Raw genomic sequence first — 11287 nt, 5'->3', positions numbered from 1 at the left:
AAAAAAAAAAAAAAGAAGAAAAAAAATACAGTCCAGGGAACTTCTCCGCCCTAGCTAGCTGAAACTAACTAAAAGCAAAAAGATCTCTCCTGCAGTCTCTCCAAGCCTCTGCCGAACACCCCGTCCACAGAAGAATGTGTAGGAGTCACGCAGTTTTCTCAAAACAAACTCTGCGCTTCTCCTTGCTCTTAGAACCAGTCTTAAAAGCACAGAACTCAACAAACAGCACAAACAGAACAGAGGACTCGGGATACACGCATCATAAAGTCACCCTAGGACACTATCTCAATATCCTGGGTCTGGCTGTCCCAATATCCTGGGTCTGCCTATCCCAATATTCCAGCTCTGCCTATCCCAATATCCCAGCTCTGCCTATCCCAATATCCCAGCTCTGCCTGTCCCAATGTCCCAGCTCTGCCTGTCCCAATGTCCCGGGTCTGCCTATCCCAATATTCCAGCTCTGCCTATCCCAATATCTGAGCTCTGGCTGTCCCAATATCCCAGCTCTGGCTGTCCCAATATCCCAGCTCAGCTCCCGCTGCCATCCCTGGTGTCTGTGGCTCCATCTGGCCCCGCTCGCTGTCCCAGCGCTCACAGGGGGTCCCGTCCACGTCCCCACAATCAAGGACTGGGGGACCCCCAGGCTGGGCTCCAACAGCACAACTTCCAGGGACTGCAGTGAGTGGAGAACTGCGGGGACACGGTGATTTGGGGGAGCTGGGGGACTGAAAGTGGGAGTTTGGGGATCCAGGGGGGTTACAGGTCAAGGAAAGGGGGGACTGGAAGAACTGGCTGAGCTGGGAAGGAGGTTCAGGGGCTCAGAGTCAAGGAAAGGGGGTGCAGGGACTGGGAGAGGGGGGATGGGGTGTCCAGGGAATCCTGTGCCCAGGAAAGGGGGTGCCAGTGATGCCTTGAGGGGGCTGACCTGGAACAGAGACTAGACAGAGCTAAAAGAATAAAGTAGTTATTCATTAAAAGGCCTTAAAAGGATACACCTTGGGCAGAGCAAGAGTCTGGCCAGGGCTACACCCAAGATGAACCCAAAATGGTCACAAAATGGATGACCAGTCATGAGGTTTCACACTTTGATAAGTTTTTCGTCCATCTTCATATCAGGGTTAATTGTCCAATTTCAGCTTCAGGGTCTGAAGTCTCATCCTCCTCGTTTGCTCTCTTCAGTTCCCTCTTGTTTCCTTTTTGGGCCTGAAGCTTGTAAGGGTTGTCCTTGGTCTCAAGCTGGAGAAGGATTTATTTTGTCTACCTGCCCTGTGAAGAGAACTTACTGAATAGGAAGCTCAGAGTTCCACACCAAGGCAGCACAGAATCTGAAAAACATGAAACCTAAAACTTAAGGCACCACCGGGGCTCCTCAGAGTGAGGAAAGGAGGGGCTGGGAAATGCAGGAGTGGGGGCCCAGGGGTCCCAGGGTCAGGGAAAAGGGTGGGTCTGGGGCTGGGAGAGGCGGGGTGCCCGGGAATAGGTTGTGTTGGTACCGGATAAGGGGGTGCAGGGGGGTCTCAGTGCCAGGCAAAGGGGTAAAAGGGAATCTCGGTTCTCAGGAATGGGGGTGCTGGGAGGTCTCAGGGTCAGGGAATTGGGGGGCAGGGACTTGGAGAGGTAGATGGGAGTTCCAGGGGGTCCTTGATGCCAAGAAAGGGGATTCCAGGGTTTCCCAAGAAGGGGGGACCAGGGTGGGGAGACTTGGAATGTTTGGGAAGAGGAAGTTCGGGGGGGTCTCTGGTTTTGAAGAAAGGTGGGGCTGGGGGCTGGGAACGGCAGGAATGGGGTTCCAAGGCATTCCAGGGCATCGCAGGGTGAAGCACACGGGAAGATTGGAGGCTGGGAGCCATTGGATGGCCGAGAATAGGGGAGCGGGGGGGTTCTGATGTCTGGAAATAGGGATTGGGGGGTGGTCCCTGTGCAGGAAAAAGGGAGCAGGGGGGTCCCGGTGCCGGGAATGGCGGTTCAGGGTCCCGGTGCCGGGGGGACGCACTCCCCCCTCGCCCCCCAGGAGCGCCCCCAGCCCCCGCGCTGGAGCCATCGCGCTGCTCCCACGCACTCCCAGTATGATCCCAGTATGATCCCAGTACAGCCCAGTCGCTCCCACTGCTGGCATCCCCCCTCACCCCTCTCTCATTCCAACCTGTCCCGGCTCCATCCCCGCTGCTCCCGCGGGCTGCCAGGGGTTCAGGGAACGGGGGAGGAGGAGGAGGGAGGGAGGAAGAGGCGGAGCGGCAGCAGGAAGCAGGAAGCAGCAGGAAGAAGAGGAGAGGAGGGAGCGGGCGGCTCCAGAGCCCCCTGAAGCCGCGGAACCCCCGGGACCATCGTCCCCCATCCCGCAGGTGCCCGGGGAGGGGGAGCTCGCCCCAAATATCCCGGGGCTCCCTGGGTTTGGGGTGGTTTTTGGGGGGATGTTTGGAGCTTGCAGGGCTCCAAAGCCGAGGCGCAGATGCCCCTCGGGGGGACATCGGGGGCTCCCCGGGAGGTGTTTTGGGGGTCCCGGTGCTGGAAGTGGCTGCTCCCAGGATGAGCCCAGTTGCCCCCTCCTTGTGCATAACAAGGATTGTGAGGTGGACGAATATCATTGAAAGCAAATTTTCAGAAACTGTTTCCCTTAGGCTTCACCTGAGAAGAGTGATTTTCAGAATGTTGGGGATAAATGAAAATAAAAATCATTAAATGTATCAGAATTAAAAATTCGATAGAATTTTTAATTAGTAGGTTTTAATTAGAAATAAGTAGAATTTTGTTTTCATATTTCTCGCTTCTTTGGTATCTTTGAGTAAAAGCGAAGACAATAAATCCTTAATCCTGTTAACTCATCCGAATTACGAAATGGAGTACAGAGGAGGAGAGGTTTCTGTTCTCTAAACTATTTCTAGGAAAAGAAGGGGACGATTTTAAGGAATCAGGTTAACACATAGTAGAAGTAAATGCTGTATAGCAATACTTGTGTCACCAAAGTGGTTTGATTTGGTTTTTTGGTGATTTTTTTTCTTTGGTTGGCTGGGATGTTTGGCTTTCTGTTGGTGTGGTTGTTGTTGTTTGGTTTGTTGGGGTTTTTTTGTTTGTTTTGGTTTTCTTGGGGGGGGTTGTTTTTTGGGGTGTGTTTGTTTTGGTTTTTTTGGTGGGTTTTTTTTTTTTTTTTTTTTGGGAAGGGGGTTTGTTAGTAACCACCCCCAAACCCCACACCCCTGTGTGGTTCCAGTTGCCTGGGCACTCCCAGTATGAGCCCAGTCACTCCCAGTCATTCCCTATTATGGTGCAATTTACCCCCAGCACAGTCCCAGTTTCTCCCAGTTGCACCCACTTTTATTCAGTGTGCTCCCAGTTCTCCCAGTTACCCTAGTATAGCCCCAGTCACTCCCAGTATGATGCCATTCTCTTCCCAGCAGGGTCTCAATCACTCACAATTGCCCTCAGTTTCCCCCAGCATGGTCCCAGTTCCCCCCAGCACGTTCCCAGTGGCTCCCAGTGTGGTCCCAGTCACCACCTGCATGGCCTCAGGCACTCCCAGTATATCCCAGTTGCCCTGAACATTCTCATACTCATTGCCAGGCATTCCCAGTTACCTCAGCGTGGTTGAGTTGTCCCCAGTTTTATCCCAGTCACTGCCAGTACATCCCAGTTGTCACCAGCATGCATCCTGTCATTCTCAGTTACTCCCAGTTTCTCCCTGTGTGAGCACAGTTGGCTCCCAGCATGGGCCTGGTAGCTCCCAGTAACCCCCAGTCAGGGTCCAATCACACCCACTATAATCCCAGTATGATTGCAGCAACTCCCAGTATGATGCCAGTGCCCCCCTGTGTGATTCCAGTTGCTCCCTGTCAGTACCAGTATGACCCCAGCAGCCTCCAGTATGATCCTCATGGCTCCCTGTCTCTCCCAGTATAACCCAGTGACCCCCAGCATGCTCCCAGTCACCACAGTTTTTTCAAGTTGCTTTCAGGGTGGTTCCAGCTGCTCACAGCCACTCCCAGTCAATCCCAGTCTGAGTCCACTCACCCTCAGTCTCACCCAGCATGGGCCCTGCTACTCCCACTGTAATCCCAGTATGATCCCGGTTGCTGCCAGAATAATTCCAGTTGTTCCCAGTTCCTCCCAGTATGATCCCAGTTGTCCCTTGAATAGTCCCAGTCCCTCTCAGAATGGTCCCACTCACTCCCAGTTGTCCCCAGCGTGGTCCCAGCTGTTCCCAGTATGGTTCCAGTTCCCCCAGTATGGTTCCAGACACTCCCAGTATATCCCAGTTACCCCAGTAAGATTCTGGTTACCTCAGAACAATCCCCATAATTCCCAATTACACCCAGTTGCCTCCAGCATGATCCCAATTTCTGGCAGCTGCCCAAAGCATGGTCCCAGTTGCTCCCAGTATGATCCCAGTTGCCCCAGTTGTGGTCTCAGTCCTCTCAGCATGGTTCCAGCACCTTCCAGTTGATCCCAGTTGCTCCCAATGTGTCCACATTTTCCTCCCAACATGGGCCCAGTAGCTGCCAGTAACCTCCAGTCAGGATCCATTCACACCTGCTGTAATCCCAGTGGCTCCCAGGATGATCCCAGTAAGATCCAATCACCTCCAGCTTCATTCCAGTCACCCCCAGTATGACTCCAATCTCTCCCAGATGCTGACTCCCTGTCACTCCCAGTATGGGCCCAGTTGCTCCCAGTCACCTCCAACATGGTTCCAGTCACAGCCAGCACCTTTCCAGTCACTCCCAGTCTGGTTCCCACTAGGTCCTCAGCATGGGCACAGCTGCTCCCATTATCATCTAGCGTGGTTCCAGTTGCTCCCATTTACCCCCAATGTGGTTTCAATCTATCCCAGTTGTTCCCACCATTTTTCCAGTCACTCCCAGTTGCACTGAGTTGCTTCCAGCCTGATCCCAGTTACTCCCAGCCACTCCCAGTCACCCTCAGTGCAGTTCCAGTTGCTCCAAGAATGATCGTGTATGATCCCAGTGTCCCCAAGCAGGACCCAGCCTCTCCCATGGTGATCCCAGTAGGATCCCAGCTGCCCCCAGCATGGTTCCAACTGTACCCAGCTGCCCCAGTATAGTCCCAGTCAGTCCATAGATCATCCCAGTCCCTCCCAGTCCTGCCCAGTTGCCCTCAGTGTAGACCCAGTCACTCCCACTCACTCCCAGTTGTCCCCAGTGTGGGGTCCCAGTTCTCCCCAGCATGGTCCCAGCTGTTCCCAGTGTGGTTCCAGTCCCCCCGTTATGGGCACAGACACTCCCCAGAATATCCCAGTTGCCCTCAGCATGCTCACAGCCATTCCCAGTCAGTTCCAGTTGCCCCACTAAGGCTCCAGTTAGCTCAGTACAGCCCAGTCACTGCCAGTGATGCCACTCCTGGGATCCCCCAGCCCTGTCTGCGTTCCCCCCAGCCCAAATCTGCCGAGAGGAGCCCCAAGGGCTGGAAGTCCCCAGCCAGGGTCCCCAGCAAGGCTGGAGGAGCAGAGCCCTGTGTCCCCCAGGAGCCCAAAGTGGGGAGCCCAGAGAGGGGGGAGCGCCGCGATTGCCGGGACCCTCACCAGCCTGGAGAGGGGCAGGGGGGGACTCCTTGGAGCCCCTGCACCCTGAAGCAGAGAATGAGGGGAGAAGGGACCCAAGGGACCCCCAAACCCCAGCATCCCTGAGTGGGGAGGAGGAAAAGGTGGAAACTTTGTATTCCTGGGACTCCCAGCAGCCTGGGGAGGGCAGTGACCAAATAGATGCAGGACCCGGAGTACGAGTGTGACCCCCAGCAGCTGGGACAGGGGGGAAGCCCTGAAGAACAAAGGGGGAAGACCAGAGACAGAGAACTCCTGGGAGGCGTTTTCAGGGCTGAAACATTTTGTTGGGAGGTTTTTCTGGACCCCAGATGCCCGGTGACTTCTAGAGATGGACTTGGGCAGGGGACCTTCAAACTCAATGGACTCATCCCTTGTTTTAACTGAAATCACGATTTCATATTCCCAAACCTTGGCCAGATGGAGGAGGAGGCTGCGATGAAGAGGAAGATGCCCCAGAACAGCCAGGCAGGTGAGGAGGAAGTCAGTGCCCCTTTCCCCCTCTCTCCTGCTCCATCTCCCAGCCCAGCATGGCCCCAGGCTGCAGGACAACCCCGCTGCCGATGCTGTCCTGCCGGGGATGCACTGGGGGATCTCCTTCCCCTTCCCTGTGGCAGGGAGGCAAATCCCATCCTGTCCTTGTCCTTCCTCCTCTAGACAAGGAGCTGAGGATGAAGACCAGGGAGTACAAATCCCCACTGCAAAACCTCGTGGAAGAGGCCGTTTTGAGCAGCTCCAGAGGACACGAATCCAATGGGGAGGAAAAGCCCCAGAGATCCTGCAGGAGGAGGGGCTCCAAACCCATTCAAGGGTACTCTGAGGAGGAAAGACCCACCCTGTGCCAGGAAGGTGGACAGAGCTTCAGCCAGGGCTCGGAGCTGGTGGTCCATGAGCAGCATCATGACAGGGAGAAGCCCTACAGGTGCTTGGAGTGTGGGAAGAACTTCAGGTGGAACTCCTTCCTGATCAAACACCAGCGCATTCACACAGAGGAGAGGCCCTTCTGCTGCCCTGACTGCGGGAAGGGCTTCAAGGGCAACTGCACCCTCATCACCCACCAGCGCATCCACGCTGGGGAGAGGCCCTATGAGTGTCCCAAGTGTCAGAAGAGGTTTCAGACCACCTCCAATCTCCTCAAGCACCAGCGGATTCAAAGAGAGGAGAGGCCCTTTCGCTGCCCCGACTGCAGGAAGGGCTTCAAGCAAAACTCCCACCTCATCACCCACCAGGCGCATCCACACTGGGGAGAGGCCCTACGAGTGTGGGGAATGTGGGATGAGCTTCAGCCAGAGCTCCCTCCTGATCCGCCACCAGAGGATCCACACCAAGGAACGGCCCTACAAGTGTGAGCAATGTGGGAAGAGCTTCAGCCGGCGCTCCCACTTGATCTGCCACCAGAACATCCATGCTGAGGAAAGGCCATACAAGTGTGGGGAATGTGGGAAGGGCTTCAACCAGAGGTCCCAGCTGATCATCCACCAAATGCTCCACACTGGGGAGAGGCCCTACGAGTGTCCCGAGTGTCAGAAGCGGTTTCAGACCAGCTCCAAGCTCCTTGTGCACCAGCGGATTCACAGAGAGGAGAGGCCCTTCCGCTGCCCCGACTGCAGGAAGGGCTTCAAGCACAACTCCACCCTCATCACCCACCAGCGCATCCACACTGGGGAGAGGCCCTACGAGTGTGAGCAGTGTGGGATGAGCTTCAGCCGGCGCTCCCACTTGATCTGCCACCAGAACGTCCACGCTGAGGAAAGGCCATACAAGTGTGGGGAATGTGGGAAGGGCTTCAACCAGAGGTCCAAACTGATCATCCATCAAATGATCCACACTGGGGAGAGGCCCTACGAGTGTCCTGAGTGTGGGAAGAGGTTTCAGACCAGCTCCCATCTCCTCGTGCACCAGCGGATGCACACAGATGAGAGGCCCTTCCGCTGCCCTGAATGTGGGAAGGGCTTCAAGCACAACTCCAACCTCATCAGGCACCAGCACATCCACACTGGGGAGAGGCCCTACAAGTGTCCCCAGTGTGGGAAGAGCTTCTCAGACAACTCTACCTTGACCAAGCACCAACGGAGGCACCGGTAAGGGAAGCCCTGCGAGTGCCCCGACTGTGGGGAAGAGCTTCCTGCACTGCTCCAACTCCATCCCCCATCAGGGGACCCACATTGGGAAGACCCTGGGCTGGTGGTCCTTTAGTTTGGTGGTTCCTAATATTCTTTTGGTTCATCTTCATCACTTTAAAACCAGCAAAATTGGACTGAAAATCAACAAATTCATTAAAGGCATCTGAAGCCTCACTTTTTCCTTGTGTTTCAAGGGAATCTGGGATTCCAGATGATACTTGGGAGGATTTGGGGGTATTTGGTGTGGTTGTCTCCATTTCTTATTGCTCAAAGAGACAAGAGGGTTTGATCTGTCACCTCAAAAACACTCATTGCCACTGAAAACTACTCAATCCCACCGCAAAATTATTCAATTCCTCAGCCCCTCAGCATGGAATGGGGTTAGAAAGGGGTTGGGCAAAGTGGGATGCAGATCAGGAGGGGTGAGGTGAGCATTGGGTGGGGCAGGATGGGTGGGATGTGGATTGGGAGGGGTGGGATGGGAGAAATATAGCTTGGGAAGAGGGTCTTGATGTCCAGGAGAGCTGGGATGGGTTTGGGTGGGGATTGGGAGCATGTGGTGAAGTCTGGAATGAGACAGCCAAAGGTTTGGGATGATGAAGGGAGGGGGAACCCATTCTTGAGTGAGTTTTTGGGTATTCCATGTTCTTGAAGAGATTTTGGTGCATCCCAGGTTTCTGAGGTGGTTTTGGGATGGTCACTGCCCCAGCCACTGCAGCCTCTGGTGCAGCCCCAAAGTGGCTGCCAAGCCCCTGGCACCCTGAAAACCCCACCTGTGAGAGGGGTCAGAGCAGGTGAGGATGTGACACGGCTGTGACACTGACACGTCCCACAGCCCTGGAGCTCACAGCAGCTCAGATGGCGCTGGATCCAAGGTCTGGACTTGTGCATCTCTCTCTCTCTTTTCTCCTGACTTCCTCTTCTCAAAATCTGGATAACTTGAAATTGCAGGGTTTAGAGTTTTCTGAGTCAGTGCTTTGTGAAGTGCCTTACCATAATTCCAGGTTTAATGAAAGTTATAAACTAAGTTAAATACTATTCCTCTGCAAATGGTTGAGTCATAGTTTCTAAGTTCAGGTAAATACTGTCAAGTGCTGTTCTTTTGCTAAATTGTGAAGTTGAAGATGTAAGTTAAGATTCGGGTATAAGTCAAGTCCTGTTAAGTTGGAGCTCTGTGACGCTTTTAGGCCGTGTTCCTTTTATCCTTGCCCTCACTGTCCTCTTGTCACACACACACAGGGACAGTCCTTGGTTCATTTCTGGTTTGATTGCCTGGATTTTGTTTGGTTGTGTTGTTGTTTTCCTTCCTTGCTGTGCCTGAGGTGTCCAGTCAGGGACAGAGTGACTCTTGCAAGGAATTTTGTCATGCTTCACCACCTGTGCTCCTAATCGGTGATTTTTGTCCAATATGCTAATCTGCCAAATTTATAGAACTGTATTCACCTTTTGGGGGGCTGGGCATTTTGTGGACATTTTCCATATCTGTCCCTTGGAGGCCTCCAATAAAGATCAGCCTTTCTATTACCTCCTCTATAATATTATCTCAAAGGGTGTTACTTTATTTCTGGGTTCCTGAAGGCATCAACACAGCCGGGCCTCATGGCACCAGGAGAGCTCTGTGACACAAGGACATCTTGGGGAACCAAGTGTCCACTGCAAACACAGCGGGGCCTCAGGGAAGCCAGGTGCCACTTGGAGAGTGCCAGGGCACGTGGAGCTCAGTGTCCACTGTGACACAGCACAGCCCCATGGAACCCAGCAGAGCATTGTGACAACAGGGAATCTCATGGATGCAAGGCTCTACTTGGGCAAAGTGGGGCCTCCTGGGACACAAAGCCTTTTCCACGTGCCTCCCTCGCCTGGCTGTGGTGTCCTTGTTTGTCAGCAGTGGTTTATTTGCCCACCTGAAGCCCCCCTCCATCTCCTCCCCATCCCTGGATCTGGCCCTGTCAGTTCTGTACTCGCTGGTGCCTCCAGCCCTGAACCCCCTCATCTCCAGCCTGAGGAATAAGGAACTCGTGGAGTCCATGAGGAAACTGCTGGCTGGACTTCAGAAGCAAAAACCTGCCTCTTTTCTTCTGCAGAACCTTCTGAATATAACTTATTTCAATCTCAGACTTTGTGTCCTTTTTTTCCAGTTTTGCATTTTTTTAATACATTCTTGCTGTTATGTTTTCCACAAACGAATTTCACTACTCACAGTATTTCTACAGGAGTATCTGCCATTATTCAGTATCTCAATGACTTTCAAAAGCTTTGTCCCCTATGCATCTGAATAAAATAATGATCTTTTGCAGATGTGAAGGAAAGAGGCTTGCGGCAGAGCCAGCACAGACAGGGACAATGGCCCTGGCTCTTTCCACATCTGCTCTTCCCAGCTCCACACTCCCCTTCCCAGCCCTTCTGTGGGTGCAAGGCCGGAGTGCTCGGGCAGTTTGGTCACTGTCCTGCTGCATGTCCGTGCTGTGACCATCCTCCTCAGCAAGGGCCTCAAAAAGCAAAGGCCACATGTGTAAGGACAGAAATAACAACTGAGATCAATTCTCTACTTCCCATCAGCAGACAATGTCCAGCCACCTCCTGGCAGGAAAGGATGGAGTACATGTACTTTGTGCTTGGTGTGAGAAATGTCTCAACAAAAGACATCCACAGCCCTCACCACCACCCCCATCACCCTTCTTTTCCCTCAGTTTATTGCTGACCATGACATCACAAGGAATGGGAGCTCCCTTGGGTCAGTCCAGCCCAGCTGTCCCCTCCCTGTGCCCTCAGGAACACTTTCCCACCCCCAGCCCATTGGATGGGGGGTGTCAGACATGCCCTGGGCAGAGGTCAGGGCAGGGCAGAGCCATGTCAGGGCAGAGCCAGGGGGGCAGCGAGATGGGAGTGTGCAGCAGCTGTGGGACAGGGCAGGACAAGCTGTGCTGGACATGGCCAAGGGCCCTGGCAAGGCTGGCAGTGCCCAGGAGAAGCCAAGTCCTGGTGTCCCGGGGCACAGCTGCCTCTGTGCCACCAAGGGCTGTGAGGAGACACCTTGTCCTGAGGCCCTGGGGCCTCCTGGCACAGCCCCAGCAAGGCTGGGCACTGTCAGCCCCTTGTGCTGCCCTCAGCATCCCCCTCACATCCCAGTGGCCTCAAGGATCTGCTGGAAGGAGTCCCTGGGGAGCCTTGGTCAGCAATGGCCCTGGGGGGCTCCTGAATGCTCCCAGGGACTGCAAGTTTTTCAAAGGACTTTGGGTTTTGCTTTTGCCTTGGATTCTCTGAGTGGTTTGTGCAATCATGGCCTCCAATTATCTGCTGTAATTAGTCCCTTGAGAGCTTTGCAATAACACTCAGTGGGGCTCATTAACGCTTGGAGATAGTCAAGGTGTTTAAGGTACTTTGGAATTTCCTTCCCACAGGGAGTCTCTGAGAGGTTTTTGTGCAATCCTGGCCTCTAATTCTCTCCTCCACAGAGTCCATGAGGAGCCTGTGTTGGGGATGGACCTCAGTGGAACCCATTAATGTTTCGAGACACTTGGGGTGTTTCCTCTGACTTTCACTCCTGGAAAGGTTTGTGCAATCTCCTCTCAGACCCTGAGGTTCCAGGGCTCAACACCAAATACACGATGGG

General features: G+C 54.0%; 1 long non-coding RNA gene and 1 pseudogene across 1 annotated transcript; one reads left to right on the top strand and one right to left on the bottom strand.

Moving 5' to 3' along the window:
• Positions 1-948: 948 nt before the first annotated feature.
• Positions 949-2228, bottom strand: LOC120747844 (uncharacterized). Its single transcript, XR_005699205.2, has 2 exons — positions 2144-2228; positions 949-1266 (listed from the first exon to the last, which is right to left on the bottom strand). It is a non-coding gene; the product is annotated as an uncharacterized LOC120747844 (long non-coding RNA).
• Positions 2229-2234: 6 nt separating this feature from the next.
• Positions 2235-7848, top strand: LOC120747846 (zinc finger protein OZF-like; annotated as a pseudogene).
• Positions 7849-11287: the final 3439 nt, after the last annotated feature.

The sequence above is a fragment of the Hirundo rustica genome, unplaced genomic scaffold, assembly GCF_015227805.2.
Source record: "Hirundo rustica isolate bHirRus1 unplaced genomic scaffold, bHirRus1.pri.v3 scaffold_224_arrow_ctg1, whole genome shotgun sequence".
NCBI classification, from domain to species: domain Eukaryota; kingdom Metazoa; phylum Chordata; class Aves; order Passeriformes; family Hirundinidae; genus Hirundo; species Hirundo rustica.
This window is presented reverse-complemented; position numbering and strand designations above follow the sequence as displayed.